The sequence below is a fragment of the Mus musculus genome, chromosome 12 (genome assembly GCF_000001635.26).
Source record: "Mus musculus strain C57BL/6J chromosome 12, GRCm38.p6 C57BL/6J".
Taxonomy (NCBI): Eukaryota; Metazoa; Chordata; class Mammalia; order Rodentia; family Muridae; genus Mus; species Mus musculus.
The window spans coordinates 97,561,716-97,572,152 of NC_000078.6; the positions used below are offsets into that span (position 1 = coordinate 97,561,716).

The window sequence follows — 10,437 nt, forward strand, 5'->3', positions numbered from 1 at the left end:
CTCTTCTCTGAGTTTCAGTGGTCAGAGCAGTCTCTGTAGGCAAGCTCTCCTCTTTCAGGGAAGGTGTACAGTTATCTGGTGTTTGGACCTCCTCCTGGCTGAAGGTGAAGGCCCAAAACAGGATCTTTCCCAGAAGCTGTGTTGCTTTGGCCAGGAAGGTGGCCAGTTGTCTGGAGTCGAAGATGTCGCCACCTGAGAAGCTCTGTGGCTCTTGTCCGGAAGGAGGCCGGCCGTCTGGAGCTGAGGATGGCGCTGCCTCAGAAGCTCTGTGGCTCTTGCCGGGAAGGTGGCTGGTTGTCTGGAGCTGAAGATGGCGCCGCCCAGAAGCTCTGTGACTCTCGCCCGTCTCAGAAACGGCTGGCACTCTGTATTCCACACGGTCACCCGTGCAGCCTGCCCTCCGCGGAGTCCCGTAGCCAAGAAGGCTCCCGCCGGCGCCTGTGCCACAAACCTCTCAGGCCGGGCAGACCCCCGTGCTCTCACCAGGAAGGTGGCCGGCTGTCTGGAGCTGAAGATCATACAAACTCTCTTAAGCAGGACCCTAGCAATTCATCTTTCTGCTGTTTGTTTAGAAGGCAGAACTGCCAGCGTTAAACAGGAACTAACCTATTTCCTAACTGAACTGGCATGAAGGAAACGTTTGAGACCTAGGCTCTTTCCTAATCTTGGTTTAACTAAGGCTTGACACAAAGGATGGGCCTGTGTCCTGCAAAAGCATGAAAGATGGAATTCCTAATTAAAGGTCCTAATCTTTTCATTAACCGATAAGCTAATTTTCATCAGTACTAACAATGAATGAACAGGCTCTGGAGGCGATAAAAGTTGGCCATTATTACTTCTTTGTGATATGATCTGGTGCAAGGGATGGAGGGGTAGACAGAAACCAAACCAAATGGGAGAGAAATAACCTAAATTGTTTACTTTTCGATAAATGTCAGAATATATAAATCATAAAAGGTAGTTATGAAAAGATTAAGTAAATAAGGAATCATAAAATTAAAACAAAGCAAAACAACAACAAAAAATAAGAAACATAATTTACATTGAACATTTTCCATGATCCCCCTCTACAAGTGGTCGTGTCAATAAAACATTTAAAGAACAATAGATGGCTGCTTTCATATTTGTCTGTTCTGGCCGAATCAGTGGAGGTTCTGCCTATGTTTAGTTTCTGATTACTGTATCTCATTTGTCTCAAATATAAAAATAAACAGCCTTTCTGAACTTCTGGGTAAAATAACATCTACTTACTTCTCTATTGCTTTTATTCAGTTGGAGTGAAGTGGGAGGCTCCAAACAGCCTTTCTAATATCAGCAGTGAAATAAAAAATTGCAAAACTACCTTCACCAAAAGGCTAAGTGAAACAGAGGATCTTGAGAGACCTGCTTCTTTAGGCTGTTATTTCATTTCAACAGATAAAGATGTAATTTTAATAGCTTTTTTTTGCATTTCTCCTTTTTATTAAAAAATTTATACAATTTATGCTCAGTAGAAATCCAAACAGTAGAAACAGGTACACAAAGAAATCCATACATCCAGGTCCCAGTCCGGTGCCCAGAAGTTTTATGTATCATTCTAGAAATGTTCTGTTCATGTATAAATATATTTATCATTAATTAGAGGGGGAAAAAAAGACATGGGCCTCTACTATATTACTTCACAGCATGCTTTAAAAGCAACCATCTCATGGATGTATTTCTCCATGCATCCATCCAGACTTATCAGGACACTCTAATTAAAGGGTTGCCTGCCCGTAGGTGGAAGCTTGGGTTGCTCTCCAGTATCTTACACAAGGCGGTAAGCAGTAAGAAAATGTTTTCCATGTAAATGGGAGTACAGTCCTACGGATCAGAAATGCTGCAGGCAGAGTCTCATGATGAGCTCAGACTTGCAAGCAGTATGGCAGGGTTGGCGGTGGACTCGAGCTTGCAGTATTCACTGGTTTGAGGCACAAGGCCCTTGCTGTGGCAGTAACAGTCTTCAACTCAGCACCTAACACTGTCTCACTAGCAACTGCAAATCACTCCCAGGAGTTAGGATTGTACAGAGACAGGCCACTCAGTTCATGTCAGGAAACCATTAAATACCTCAGTAAATATCTTCAGTGCAACCCCTCATATTCATTTAATAGCACTAGAATCCTTCAAAATAGTCCTGAAGAGCATGGCCAGTCCATCCATGATTGTAACTAGACATTTGCCGCATCTTCTGAAGGTTCCAGACTCTACTCAATCCCCAAACCCCAAATCTGAACTACTCCAAAATCTAAAATTTTGAACATCAGGTTGGATTAGAGCTGCTCACTCACTTTTATTGTTTAACTCCATCAGCTGAAAGACCCCCTTTAAAGGAAGGTGAACGCTCCTGTGTGCTGACTTAAGACTGCGTTGCTGTTTGAGTCTTTGATTAAAAATAGGAGCAAACGATCAGAATTTGGGCTTTTATTGCTAAAGCCTTCTCTTTCACATCCACATCATGACAGGCTTTCATTTTCTGGGCACATTCTTCTCCGTATAATAGAAAAACAAAAAACAAAAAAACAATGACCGTTTAGTAAAAGGAAGCTGATTAGCTAACCGGCCTTTCACTTTGAGGCAATTGTTTCTATTCTGAAACAGTGTAAGAGCTGGAAGAAGAATCCCGTTTGCTACTTGGCCGTCATAAAAGGAAAGGAATGATGAATCCACTTGGACACTCAGTAGTCCTTCTGTCCTGGCTGGATTCTCAGACAAATTCAAAATCAGCTTCCAAACCTGAACTGTGGTGCTTCAATTTCGCATAAGCAGCAGGTGGAACAGGCCAGCGATGGAGCTGCTGAGCAGGTGTTGATAGTCATTGGTGACCGTCATGTTTGTCGGCAGCCTCAGTCTAGCCAGCTGCACTGCAGAGTTCACGACATCAGCAAAGAGGTCCTCACAGATATAAGGAACGTATATCTTTATCTTAGTTTGATTTTCAACATTCACACTCGGGTTATTTAGTGCTTTTAAAGCTTTCTCTTTAATACTTTGGTTCAGGGAGCTGATTTTGTTTCCAACAATTAGGATACTCCCCAACTCACGAATAATGGCCTGGTAGTGGAAAAGGCTGCATTATTTCCCAAGGTGACCAAGGCTTTTTCAGTAACTATAGGATTGTCGGTTGACTCCAGCAGGTACAGAAGTTTCTCAAGCTGTTCCACATTTAAGATATCATCATAGGAGCCATCGGTTAGGTCTTCTGCGGACCGCGAAGGGAACAATCGGCCTATGCTTCGGTGCGGTCCCCGAGTCAGCTGGTAGATATAGTAGCAGACGCCGGCGCCCAGGACCAGCCCTGTCGCCACCCAGCCCATGACCCGTGTGCCACCCATGCTGCAAGCAGCTCGGCCAGAACCAGCCTGTTGGGAGCCGCCCTCACATTTGCCATTACAAGATGGCGCTGACAGCCCTGTTCTAAGTAGTAAACATAATCTGCACACATGCAGGGGCAGTTTTCCCGCCATGTGTTCTGCCTTTCTCTTGATGACAACTGGGCCGATGGGCTGCAGCCAATCAGGGAGTAATACGTCCTAGGCGGAGGATAATTCTCCTTAAAAGGGACGGGGTTTTGCCATTCTTTTTCTTGCTTTCTTTCTCTCTCTTGCTCTTTCTCTTGCTTTCTTGTTCTTGTTCTTTTTCTCTTTCTTGCTCTCTTGCTCTTGCTCTCTTGCTCTCTTGCTCTGGCTCTTGCTTCTTGCTCCTGAAGATGTAAGCAATAGAGCTCTTGCACTCTTGTACTCTTGCTCCTGAAGATGTAAGCAATAAAGCTTTGCCGCAGAAGATTCCGGTTTGCTGCGTTCTTCCTGGCCGGTCGCGAGAACGCGTGTAAGACCAGCCCAGAGAAAGGACATTTTAATAGTTTTATTTCTTAATATTACTAGTTTTTAGAGATGAGACAAGTATAAATGGTTTATAGTCATTTTGTAAAAATTCTGTCCCCCCAATTAGTGTACAGAATCAGGAGTGATAATGAAATATTCACTCAAAATGATCCAGATGAATTCTAGCATCCACTGGACAAATCTAGACTGGATTTATAAGCAAGTGAATTGTGGAATAGCCCTGATATAAGTAACTCCTTGAGACGATTTAAGCTAGTGCAGAAGCAGTAGGTTGGGTGCATAAACTTTATATGCCCAAGTACAGGGGAATGCCAGGGCCAAGAAGCGGGAGTGGGTGGGTTGGGGAGTAGGGCTGGGGGAGGGTATAGGGAACTTTGGGGATAGCATTTGAAATGTATATAAAGAAAATATCTAATTAAAAAAGAAAAGAAAAGAAAAGAAAAGAAGAGAAGAGAAAAATGAAAGTTAACCAAATAGTTTCTAAAACAAAGTTCTAATCTCAGCTCATTAACCCTTATTCTTTTCTTTCTTTCTTTCTTTCTTTCTTTCTTTCTTTCTTTCTTTCTTTCTTTCTATCTATCTACCTACCTTCCTTCCTTCCTTTCTTCTTCTTTTTTTTTTAATATTTCTTTTATTACATTTCAATTGTTATTCCCCTTTCCAGGTCTCCCCTTCAGGAACCCCCTATCCCATCCTTCCTCCCCCTGCTTCTGTAAGAGTGCTCTCCCACACACCCACTCCCTCCTGTCTTCATGCCCTGGCATTTGCATTGAACACCCTCAAGCCCACTAACATCCAATAAGGTCATCCTTTGCCACATATGTGGCCAGGGCTATGGCTTGCTCTATGTATACTCTTTGGTTGGTGGTCCAGTCCCTGGGAGGTCCAGGGGGTCTGACCTGTTGACACTGTTGCTCCCACCATGGGGCTGCAATACTCCTCAGCTCCTTTAGTCCCTTCTCCAACTTCTCCATCAGGGTCTCCATGCTCGGTAAAATGGTTGGCTGCAAGCATCCATCTATGTATTTTTCAGGCTCTGGTAGAGCCTCTCAGGAGACAGCCATATCAGGCTCTCATCATCTGCATCCACAATAGCATCTGTGTTTGGCGATTGTATATGGAATGGATCCCCAGGTAGGGAACTCTCTGGGTGGCCTTTTCTTCAATCTCTGCTCCACAATTTGTATTCTTTTTGGTTTGTTGAAAGAATATTTTCGAGGTTCCACGGGAGCCATCTTGGTTCCGGGACTTTGCAGAAAGTAGTCTACACAGGTGAGAGTGTGGACTACTGAAACAACTGCTTCTGTGACAGGCCAAAGCAACAAAGCTTTTAGGAAAGAGCCTGTTTTGGGCCTTCATCTTCGGCCAGGAGGTGGTCCAAACACCAGATAATTGTGCACCTTCCTGAAAGAGGAGAGCTTGCCTGCAGAGACTGCTCTGACCACTGAAACTCAGAGGAGAGAGCTAATCTCCCAGGTCTGCTGATAGAAGGTAACAAAATCACCAGAGGAACAATCTCTAAACAGAGACAACTATAACAACTAACAGCAGAGATTACCAGATGGCAAAAGGTAAACATAAAAATCTTACTAATAGAAACCAGGACCACTCACCATCATCAGAACCCAGCACTCCCACTTTGCCCAGTCCAGGGCACCCCAACACACCCAAAAAGCTAGACCTGGATTTAAATGCATATCTCATGATGATGGTAGAGGACATCAAGAAGGACTTAAATAACTCACTTAAAGAAATATAGGAGAACACTGCTAAACAGGTAGAACACATTAAAGAGGAAGCACAAAAATCCCTTAAAGAATTGCAGGAAAACACAACCAAACAGGTGATGGAATTGAATAAAACCATCCAGGACCTAAAAAGGGAAGTAGACACAATAAAGAAAACCCAAAGTGAGGCAACACTGGAGATAGAAACCCTAAGAAAGAAATCTGGAACCATAGATGCTAGCATCAGCAACAGAATACAAGAGATGGAAGAGAGAATCTCAGGTGCAGAAGATTCCATAGAGAACATCGGCACAACAATCAAAGAAAATGGAAAATGCAAAAAGATCCTAACTCAAAACATCCAGGAAATCCAGGACACAATGAGAAGACCAAACCTACGGATAATAGGAGTGGATGAGAATGAAGATTTTCAACTCAAAGGACCAGCAAACAGCTTCAACAAAATTATTGAAGAAAACTTCCCAAATCTAAAGAAAGAGATGCCCATGAACATACAAGAAGCCTACAGAAATCCAAATAGACTGGACCAGAAAAGAAATTCTTCCCGACACATAATAATCAGAACAACAAATGCACTAAATAAAGATAGAATACTAAAAGCAGTAAAGGAAAAAGGTCAAGTAACATATAAAGGCAAGCCTATCAGAATTACACCAGATTTTTCACAAGAGACTAAGAAAGCCAGAAGTGCCTGGACCGATGTTATACAGACACTAAGAGAACACAAATTCCAGCCCAGGCTACTATACCCAGCCAAACTCTCAATCACCATAGATGGAGAAACCAAAGTATTCCAGGACAAAACCAAATTCACACATTACCTCTCCATGAATCCAGCCCTTCAAAGGATAATAACAAAAAAAAAAATACAAGGACGGGAACCACGCCCTAGAAAAAACAAGAAGGTAATCCCTCAACAAACCTAAAAGAAGACAGCCACAAGAACAGAATGCCAACTTTAACAATAAAAATAACAGGAAGCAACAATTACTTTTCCTTAATATCTCTTAATATGAGTGGACTCAACTCCCCAATAAAAAGATAGACTAACAAACTGGCTACACAAACAAGACCCAACATTTTGTTGCTTACAGGAAACTCATCTCAGAGAAAAAGATAGACACTACCTCAGAACGAAAGGCTGGAAAAAAATTTTCCAAGCAAATACTCTGAAGAAACAAGCTCGAGTAGCCATTCTAATATCTAACAAAATCGACTTCCAACCCAAAGTAATCAAAAAGACAAGGAGGGGCACTAAATACTCATCAAAGGTAAAATCCTCCAAGAGGAACTCTCAATCCTGAATATCTACGCTCCAAATACGAGGGCAGCCACATTCATTAAAGAAACTTTAGTAAAGCTCAAAGCACACATTGCACCGCACACAATAATAGTGGGAGACTTCAACACACCACTTTCACCAATGGACAGATCATGGAAACAGAAACTAAACAGGGACACACTGAAACTAACAGAAGTTATGAAACAAATGGATCTGACAGATATCTACAGAACATTTTATCCTAAAACAAAAGGATATAGCTTCTTCTCAGCACCTCATGGTACCTTCTCCAAAATTGACCACATAATAGGTCACAAAACAGGCCTCAACAGATACAAAAATATTGAAATTGTCCCATGCATCCTATCAGATCACCATGGACTAAGGCTGATCTTCAATAACAAAATAAATAATAGAAAGCCAACATTCACATGGAAACTGAACAACACTCTTCTCAATGATACCTTGGTCAAGGAAGGAATAAAGAAAGAAATTAAGGACTTTTTGGAGTTTAATAAAAATGAAGCTACAACATACCCAAACTTATGGGACACAATGAAAGCATTTCTAAGAGGAAAACTCATAGCTCTGAGTGCCTCCAAAAAGAAACTAGAGAGATCACACATTAGCAGCTTGACAACACACCTGAAAGCTCTAGAACAAAAGGAAGCAAATTCACCCAAGAGGAGTAGACGGCAGGAAATAATCAAACTCAGGGGTGAAATCAACCAAGTGGAAACAAGAAGAACTATTCAAAGAATCAACCAAACGAGGAGCTGGTTCTTTGAGAAAATCAACAAGATAGATAAACCCTTAGCCAGACTCACTAGAGGGCACAGGGAAAGCATCCTAATTAACAAAATCAGAAATGAAAAGGGAAACATAACAACAGATCCTGAAGAAATCCAAAACACATACAGATCCTTCTACAAAAGGATATACTCAACAAAACTGGAAAACCTGGATGAAATGGACAAATTTCTGGACAGATACCAGGTACCAAAGTTGAATCAGGATCAAGTTGACCATCTAAACAGTCCCATATCCCCTAAAGAAATAGAAGCAGTCATTAATAGTCTCCCAGCCAAAAAAAGCCCAGGACCAGACGGGTTTAGTGCAGAGTTCTATCAGACCTTCAAAGAAGACCTAATTCCAGTTCTTCACAAACTATTCCACAAAATAGAAACGGAAGGTACTCTACCCAACTCATTATATGAAGCCACAGTTACTCTGATACCTAAACCACAAAAAAGACCTAACAGAGATAGAGAACTTCAGACCAATTTCCCATATGAATATCGATGCAAAAATTTTCAATAAAGTTCTTGCTAACCGAATCTAAGAACACATCACAACAATCATCCATCCTGACCAAGTAGGTTTCATCCCAGGAATACAGGGATGGTTCAATATACGGAAATCAATCAATGTAATCCAGTATATAAACAAACTCAAAGACAAAAACCACATGATCATCTCCTTAGATGCTGAGAAAGTGTTTCACAAAATCCAACACCCATTCACGATAAAAGTCTTGGAAAGATCAGGAATTCAAGGCCCATACCTAAACATGATAAAAGCAATCTACAGCAAACCAGTAGCCAATATCAAAGTAAATGGTGAGAAGCTGGAAGCAATCCCACTAAAATCAGGGACTAGACAAAGCTGTCCACTCTCTCCCTACCTATTCAACATTGTACTTGAAGTCCTAGCCAGAGCAATTAGACAACAAAAGGAGATCAAGGGAATACAAATTGGAAAGAAAGAAGTCAAAATATCACTTTTTGCAGATGATATGATAGTATATATAAGTGTGCATAAAAATTCCACCAGAGAATTCCTATGCCTGATAAACAGCTTCGGTGAAGTAGCTGGATATAAAATTAACTCAAACAAGTCAATAGCCTTTCTCTACACAAAGGATAAACAGGCTGAGAAAAAAATTAGGGAAACAACACCCTTCTTAATAGTCACAAATAATTTAAAATAACTTGGAGTGACTCTAACTAAGGAAGTGAAAGATCTGTATGATAAGAACTTCAAATCTCTGAAGAAAGAAATTAAAGAAGATCTCAGAAGATGGAAAGATCTCCCATGCTCATGGATTGGCAGGATCAATATAGTAAAAATGGCTATCTTGACAAAAGCAATCTACAGATTCAATGCAATCCCCATCAAAATTCCAACTCAATTCTTCAACGAATTACAAAGGGCAATCGGCAGATTCATCTGGAATAACAAAAAACCTAGGATAGCAAAAACTCTTCTCAAGGATAAAAGAACCTCTGGTGAAATCACCATGCCTGACCTAAAGCTGTACTACAGAGCAATTGTGATAAAAACTGCATGGTACTGGTACAGTGAATGACAAGTAGACCAATGGAACAGAATTGATGACCCAGAGATGAACCCGCACACCTATGGTCACTTGATCTTTGACAAGGGAGCTAAAACCATCCATTGGAAAAAAGACAGCATTTTCAACAAATGGTGCTGGCACAACTTGCGGTTATCATGTAGAAAAATGCGAATTGATCCATTTCTATCTCCTTGTACTAAGGTCAAATCTAAGTGGATTAAGGAACTCCACATAAAACCAGAGACACTGAAACTTAGTGGAGAAAGTACGAGAAAGTAGGGGAAAGCCTTGAAGATATGGGTATAGGGCAAAAATTCCTGAATGGAACAGCAATGGCGTGTGCTGTAAGATGGAGAATCGATAAATGGGACCTCATAAAATTGCAAAGCTTCTGCAAAGCAAAAGACACCGTCAATAAGACAAGAAGACCACCAACAGATTGGGAAAGGATCTTTACCTATCCCAAATCATATAGGGGACTAATATCCAATATATATAAAGAACTCAAGAAGGTGGACTCCAGAAAATCAAATAACACCATTAAAAAATGGGACTCATAGCTGAACAAAGAATTCTCACCTGAGGAATACCGAATGGCAGAGAAGCATCTGAAAAAATGTTGAACATCCTTAATCATCAGGGAAATGCAAATCAAAACAACCCTGAGATTCTACCTCACACCAGTCAGAATGGCTAAGATCAAAAATTCAGGTGACAGCAGATGCTGGAGAGGATGTGGAGAAGGAGGAACACTCCTCCATTGTTGGTGGGATTGCAATCTTGTATAACCACTGTGGAAATCAGTCTGGCGGTTCCTCAGAAAATTTGACATAGTACTACTGGAGGATCCCGCAATACCTCTCCTGGGCATATATCCAGAAGATGTCCCAGCCAGTAAGAAGGACACATGCCCTACTATGTTCATAGCAGCCTTATTTATAATAGCCAGAAGCTGGAAAGAACCCAGATGCCCCTCAACAGAGGAATGGATACAGAAAATGTGGTACACTTACACAATGGAGTACTACTCAGTTATTAAAAACAATGAGTTTATGAAATTCCTAGGCAAATGGATGGACCTGGAGGGCATCATCCTGAATGAGGTAACCCAATCACAAAGGAACTCTCACAATAAGTACTCACTGATAAGTGGATATTAGTCCAAAACTTAGGATACCCAAGATA

At 41.3% G+C, this 10,437-nt stretch overlaps 1 pseudogene; it reads right to left on the reverse strand.

Annotated features, from left to right (window-relative positions):
* On the reverse strand, nucleotides 1,445-3,381 carry Gm5186 (predicted gene 5186; annotated as a pseudogene).